This window comes from Lycium barbarum, chromosome 10 (assembly GCF_019175385.1).
Source record: "Lycium barbarum isolate Lr01 chromosome 10, ASM1917538v2, whole genome shotgun sequence".
NCBI lineage: Eukaryota > Viridiplantae > Streptophyta > Magnoliopsida > Solanales > Solanaceae > Lycium > Lycium barbarum.
In genome coordinates this window covers 59,891,252-59,899,261 of record NC_083346.1, presented here as the reverse complement: position 1 = coordinate 59,899,261, position 8,010 = coordinate 59,891,252, and positions in this window count along the sequence as shown.

Here is an 8,010-nt window from a genome sequence, read left to right as displayed (position 1 = left end):
CTTTATAATGTATAACTTTGATTATGCTCGTACGAAACCTTAACAAAACCACGAAGAGACGAGAACTCTCGATATATAGTCTTATCTGATGGTTGGTACCCGAGTAATGTAATTAATGTAGCAATTTATCCGAAGGCACATTCATTCCAATCAGTAATTAGCTAATGCTTATAGTCGTTTCAAATTTTCCTTTCGGTAGCACTTATATTCTAATGACAAGTGTGCCAAGCTTTCTTATAACACTATCTTTATCCCAACGGATATCACATGTTTCCTCTAATAACCTCACAGTACATCAGTTGTTTCGCAAATCTACAATCCTTGTCCTTTAAGGATTTCATTATTTCCGAGGTGAAGTCACATACACGCAGTACTCCTTTATTCCTTATGCTCTTTCACCATTGTTGTATATCCAACGATAATTTCTGACTTACTTAAAACCATATCAAATTCGTCTTAATAGTGGTCTTGTCTTATCATCATTTCGTCGTACTACATCTTTAAGTCCATAGCTATATGTTTTTTTCTTTCGTTCCATACTCGTACCTAATTAATTACGTCTATCTTGGGTGCTTCCTTTAGAATTTCCTTATCATTTCTCCTGTCTATGTCTATCTTTTATTCTATACACGAGGAATCTTATGCTATCTCTGTATTCCTTCGAAACATATTACTTCCGCATAATCCTTTTCTCAAAAATATATTCTGTTCATCCACGTCTATTCTTATCATACCAGTCATTTCGTAGCACTCATTCTACCTCGTTACTCATCTTTCTATAACTTGGTCTTTCACAGTTCCGCCACCTATATTACTCGTGTTCTCAGCTGTACTCATCATAACACATCGCTACACTGTAATCCCACTCGCTTTCTTCCTATCTTCTTCTTTCAATTAACTTCTTCTCTTCCTGTGCTCGCTTTTACCTTCGTTACCACCTGACTTCTATTATGAACTTTCCCTATAGGACTTGGTAAGTCTTTCTTATTCATCCTGTGTTTGCTTTTTCCGTTTCGCACTAATCACATCATATCCTTTAGTTACTTCCTCGCTAGTCTTTACTCATTTCTATAACAATCCTTATGGTATTCACATTACACCCTGTTCGTAGCCCATCCTATAACGTAACACTTCTTAACCTTATTCACGATTCTTACTATGTTCTAATTTCAATCTATGAACTAGGCGTACTTAACCCGTCACCCTTTCTGATCAATCTTATCCTTAATATCTCACAAGCTGTCTTATCAACACTTCCATGACTTGTCATAATTCTTCCGTCTCCGTACTTTTATCTCAGTCATACTATTACTCCTTTTAACTATAAACTCGTCGTAATTTATCCCTACTTATCAGTTCACCCGATACCTCAATAAAATGTTTTGTTAAGAGTTGCCATTTTTTTCTATATCATCCCTTAGTATCATAAGCCCTTCCGAATCATCCTAGCATTTCATTAATAACACCTGGAACACATGATCCATGACAGCTCACAAGTTTGAGTTTTCCTTCCACTTTGAGTTTTCCTTCCACGAATTCCATCTCCAATTAGTTGATTAAGAACCAATAAAATGTCACCATGAAACATTCTCCAACCGCCACCAAAAGGAAACTAGAATCCGACAAGCACCACAGGACTTCTAGTGCTTGATTCACATGGTTTACCTCCAGGTTTATTCTTGAGTTGTGAACGAATTATTTAGTTCATAAACTACTTGTTGTATGCTTTGTACCTTTAAATAAAGTGAAACTTAATTGCCAAACGTTTTTTCCCTTCAACGTGAGCCTTTTTCTAAGGCACAATGTGGTTGGAAGGTATTCTGGTCCGTCCAAATGAATTCCAAACTTTACTGCTCATATATGCTTCTTCGAAATAAAATTTACCAAATAAGGATGATGCTTCTTACGAATGACATGGAGGGTATCTCTTAAGCTTTAATCCAACATGATTAATTTACCATATCGATACCGACCTCATAATTACTATCACTATCAATTCAATGGTTAACTTATTCCTCGAAGTCAACTGTGCTCACCACTTAGTCAAATCCTATCGTTACCATCGACACGGCCTTTCAAGAATATTACGAACTTATATCTCATTCCCTTTTTATTTCTAGGAAAATTTTGGCAGAGTTCCCTCTGTATTTCTTACTATCTCAAAACCTGCACGCAGGAAATACCAATAATGCCTCACAGGCCCAACATGTATACGCATATATCATATCGTATCATAGCCACACAAGGCTCCCAATTTCCAGTAAAAGTATAAAGGTGTCGGAACTTACCTCACATATCGCACCTCGAGACGTACCTAATCCTTTAACGATCTGTCCTGTTATACCTTTCCATCTACCTTCTCTTTCATCCTTCAACTTTACATTTCAATCATATCTCAATATTCTTACCTTATCCGACATACATCTTTCGCGCCGTTGCTTACCTGTGTACTTTGTAACTTCCAGTATTATCAGTCACTTTCTTCTGTCGATGCCGTTCTTCAGCTGAAATCAAAGGTTAGTATAAGGAATTTCATTTCCTATGGCTGGGCTCTATCGCACGATCTTAGATATGAAAGAAAGGTAATATCCTAAATGTCTTGTAGCTTCCTGTTTATAGATGTGGTGCACAACACACCGATAAACAAGACTCTACTAGACACGGTCTGTAGACACTCCGAGGATGAACTGCTCTGATACTACTTCTGTCACGACCCAACCTCGTGGGCCATGACTAGTGCCCGAACTGGACACCCGTATACGAACCTGTTACATGTAACCAAACTGAATCTATGGACATTATGGAAGCTTACAAAAGAACTCCAAGGGTTCATAACGTCATCATATACGTATATTCAGATACACAGTCTCCTGAGGAGTCACATCTAATCATTTCACAAGAGGATACGCAAGCCGACAAGGCTGCCACTACATATCAATATCATGTCATATGCAAGCCTACAAGGCTGCCATTACAGACAAACATATCCATAGCACATCGTATAGAAACAGCTGGACATAACTTATACACAACTCACACATATGTCTACAGACCTCTAAGAGTATTAAGAGTGAAATATGACGGGATAGGGCCCCGCCGTACCCCTGGATAAACATATACATATACATCATAAGATCTGAACCAAAAGTCTAGACTTCGGAACAACGGAGCTCTCCAAAACAGCTGAGTAGAAGTCCTATGCTGAAGGGTCACCAAACCGATTGTCTGTACCTGCGGGGATGAAACGCAGCCCCCCGAAGAAAGGGTCAGCACGGAATATGTACTGAGTAGTTAAAGCATGAAATTCAGTAAAAAGGATCATAACTGAAATAGGGATTACCAGAAACAAGTATAACTTTTAAAACATCAATACACTTGCCTTATGAAATGAAAATCATGCATATCAATATCATATATCATATATATAACGTGTCTCGGCCCTCCAGCGAGGGACTCAGTGAATAATGTCATCATATGCCCATCTGGCCACCGTAACATATCATCATATCATCACTTCATCATATCATCATTTATATATATATATATATATATATATATATATATATATATATAACGTGTCCCGGCTGTCTAGTGAGGGACTCGGTGAACAATGCAGTGAAACTGTGCACGAAAACGTGTCCTGGCCCGGGACTCAGTGAAAGACATATTGAGGGACACACGAGCAGAGTAGTGAGCAACTATATGCAATTTAATTCATATCTGAGACTCAATGGAATAATCAAAACGAACCATTATTTGCAAATCAAGACAATAGTCATATCAAATACCTTTCGAATGTCACTGTGAATTATATCAAAATAGAACTCTGGAACCATATGTACGTATCAAAACATAATAAAGTAAGTTCTAGAAATCAAGAACTTTAGCCATCCTAGTGGCTCTAAGAATAGGAATTTTTTGGAACCATATACACATCATATATTCGTTTTATAAAGATCATGCCAAAAAGAAAGAAGGGTTAACTTTACATACCTGTTAGCGACTATTTGTAAATCCGTTCGCCTCGTCGCTCTTTTAGCCTATTTAATATAAGAGTAACGTTATCGTTAGTAACTATACTTTCTAGTTCGCAAATCTGTAGCCAATCTCGTATATGACTCATTCTTTAACTATACTTTCTTGATTAGGGTTTTCATTAGTTAAGGACTTAACGGAAATCGGGCAGTATTTCCCCTATTTATTCGCCTAACCCGAACTTCCAATTATCCTCCTGTTATCACAGAAATATCAACAATGACAGTAATAGCAATATTCATATAGAACCCTTACAATTCAGCCCATAAACAACTCCAACAATCCAATAACCCTTTTTAATCCTTTTCAACCCACAATTTCGTATAGCAACAATTTCATGTATTTTCTTACTTCCGATTTCGTCCAATTCAATTTTAATAACTCCATTACAACACTATTAACACAATTACACCATAAAACAAGAAAATCTTACCTTAATTTTCTCGGAGGAATTTCTACTCTTAATTGCTCCAATTTCGCAATTTCTTCTTCCTCGATTCAATATCCAATGTTGCTATCACCTCCTTGAACTTGTAAATCACCTTGGAATTAAATCAAAGCAATTTTATTTTTAAACAGCCATGGCTGGCCGTGAACAGTAGCAGCCATGGCTGCTCCTCTTTTTTTTCTTAAGCAAAAATTTGATAAATGAGAATGAATCCTCAATTTGATCCCCAACCTACTTCTTATATGAATTATATTAGGCCTACACGTTCCCTCCATGGTGACACATCATTTTAATTTAGTTTTTTTTTTTGGATTGGGTGGGGCCCACCTTAATTAACTTTAATTAGTCACTAACCCCTATTTAATAATCTAATCATAATTAATTAGTTCCTAATATCCAATAATATTTTTACACTAAATAAAATTTCTAAACAATTTATGTACTAATTAAAATTGAAAATTAGAGGTTCCTATTTCGTGTCCGAAAATAATGCCGTCTTTAACTTGAGTCGATTTTCTTGCGAATAATTCGACGTATGAAAATACAGGGTATAACAATCTTCCCCCCTTTAGAGCATTCGTCCTCGAATGTTAAACTTGTCCTGAACTCCCAATACTTTCTCAAGTGTTTGCCCTTCACATACCTTTTCCGTTTGTCAATTCGCTATAATTTACTATAACGCATCCCATATCTCTACATAGTCATTCCTGTAATATTTCCTCTTTTTGTTGCTTCTCGAGGTAATTATTTTACGTCGTTGTTTTTGTTCTCCTCTTTATTTCGCAGTTGGTTGTTAGTTGTATTTTGAGTTGTTCTGCTGAAATCTTACTTTCTTCCTTGTGCACTTAGTCTTAACTTGGCTCCTTCTTCTCCTATAGTTTTTCCTTAATGTATCGTTTCCTTTATCTTACCTCTCAATCTTTAAATGTGATTTTAATAACGCGCAGACGTCCCTCGCCGGTTCATTAGACTGTAATATCCCTGAAGTATCGTATGACTCTGGTAACCTGTGGACCCTTCGCAGGCTCTACGAGTAAAACGAAATTTCCTAGAGGGTATCATTTTTGTATTCCAATATCCTTTCTTTACTCCGCTGTGATAGTCCGTATTCTGGAATCCTCAGCATCACGTGTCATTTTCTGACTTTCATTTAAAGGTCTTTAACTATCACTTGCTTTTACTTCTTGATCTCGATCTTTAGGGTTGGCTATCGAATAACGCTAGGGTTCCCTCATATTATAACTTCACTGTCATCCTTAGCATACACATATTCGTAGGTTGCATAACAATTCTTTTACAATTCGTACAAAGTGCATCGAATCTTAGTCATAGTCTTTCCTTCTCCTAGTTTATTCTACTCTACATATCTTATTGACCTAATACTCACTTGCTGTCTATTTTGTCATACTCCTTTCCTTTCCCTTCTCCTTTGCTACTTATGTGTCACAATTTCATTAGCCAATAACTCTGTTACCAATATTTTAACCTCTAATCCATTATAGCTTTGCTATTCTTTATAATATCTCTTAAGCTACTCGTTACCATTCTCTTGTCGCATTCTCCCTTTTTATAAGCATATACTTTCTCATGTCATATTATACAGAATCTTTACAAATGATCCCTTAGTCTTGTGTCAAATACAATCCTGTCTTCTATCCATTCATTGCTGGCTACCAGAGCTTATTAACTTGTTTCAGCAGGGGATCTCAATTGAAAGTTAAGCATCTGTATCAAATATATTGCAGTGTCAATTGTTTCCATCATACACCTACATTCCTTTCACCCACTTCCCCCCTTTAGGGTGTACTTATATCCTTATCTATATATACTCTGTTCTACGTTCCCATTTTCAATCCCAAATTCATCTGACTCTTTTCCAATTCATTTGATATGCTGTACCATATCCATGTCCTTTCTTTATAATGTATAACTTTGATTATGCTCGTACGAAACCTTAACAAAACCACAAAGTGACGAGAACTCTCGATATATAGTCTTATCTGATGGTTGGTACCCAAGTTAAGTAATTAATTTAGCAATTTATCCGAAGCCACATTCATTCTAATCAGTAATTAGCTAATGCTTATAGTCGTTTCATATTTTCCATTCGGTAGCACTTATATTCTAATGACAAGTGTGCCAAGCTTTCTTATAACACTATCTTTATCCCAACGGATATCACCTGTTTCCTCTAATAACCTCACAGTACATCAGTTGTTTCGCAAATCTACAATCCTTGTCCTTTAAGGATTTCATTATTTTCGCGGTGAAGTTACATACACGCAGTACTCCTTTATGCCTTATGCTCTTTCACCCTTGTTGTATATCCAACGATAATTTCTGACTTACTCAAAACCATATCAAATTCGTCTTAATAGTGTTCTTGTTTTATCATCTTTTCGTCATGTTTTTTTTCTATCTTGGGTGCTTCCTTTAGAATTTCCTTATCATTTCTCCTGTCTATGTATATCTTTTATTCTATACACGAGGAATCTTATGCTATCTCTGTATTCCTTCGGAACACATTACTTCCGCATAATCCTTTTCTCAAAAATATATTTTGTTCATCCACATCTATTCTTATCATACCAGTCATTTCCTAGCACTCATTCTACCTCATTACTCATCTTTCTATAACTTGGTCTTTCACAGTTCCGCCACCTATATTACTCGTGTTCTCGGCTGTACTCGTCATAACACATCGCTACACTGTAATCCCACTCGCTTTCTTCCTATATTCTTCTTTCAATTAACTTCTTCTCTTCCTGTACTCGCTTTTACCTTCGTTACCCCCTGACTTCTATTCTGAACTTTCCCTATAGGACTTGGTAAGTCTTTCTTATTCGTCCTACATTTGCTTTTTCCGTTTCACACTAATCACATCATATCCTTTAGTTACTTCCTCGCTAGGCTTTACTCATTTCTATAACAATCCTTATGGTATTCACATTACATCCTGTTCGTAGCCCATCCTATAACGTAACACTTCTTAACCTTATTCACGATTCTTACTATGTTTTAATTACACTCTATGAACTAGGCGTACTTAACCCGTCACCCTTTCTGATCAATCTTATCCTTAATATCTCACAAGCTGTCTTATCAATACTTCCATGTCTGGTCATAATTCTTCCTTCTCCGTACTTTTATCTCAGTCATACTATTATTCCTTTTAACTATAAATCTATCCCTACTTATCAGTTCACCCGATACCTCAATAAAATGTTTTGTTAAGAGTTGCCATTTTTTTTATATCATCCCTTAGTATCATAAGCCCTTCCGAATCATCCTAGCATTTCATCAATAACACGTGGAACACAAGATCCAAGACAGCTCACAAGTTTGAGTTTTCCTTCCACTTTGAATTTTTCCTTCCACGAATTCCATCTCTAATTAGTTCATTAAGAACCAATAAAATGTCACCATGAAACATTGTCCAACCGCCACCAAAAGGAAACTAGAATCCGACAAGCACCACAGGACTTCTAGTGCTTGATTCAAATGGTTTACCTCCAGGTTTATTCTTG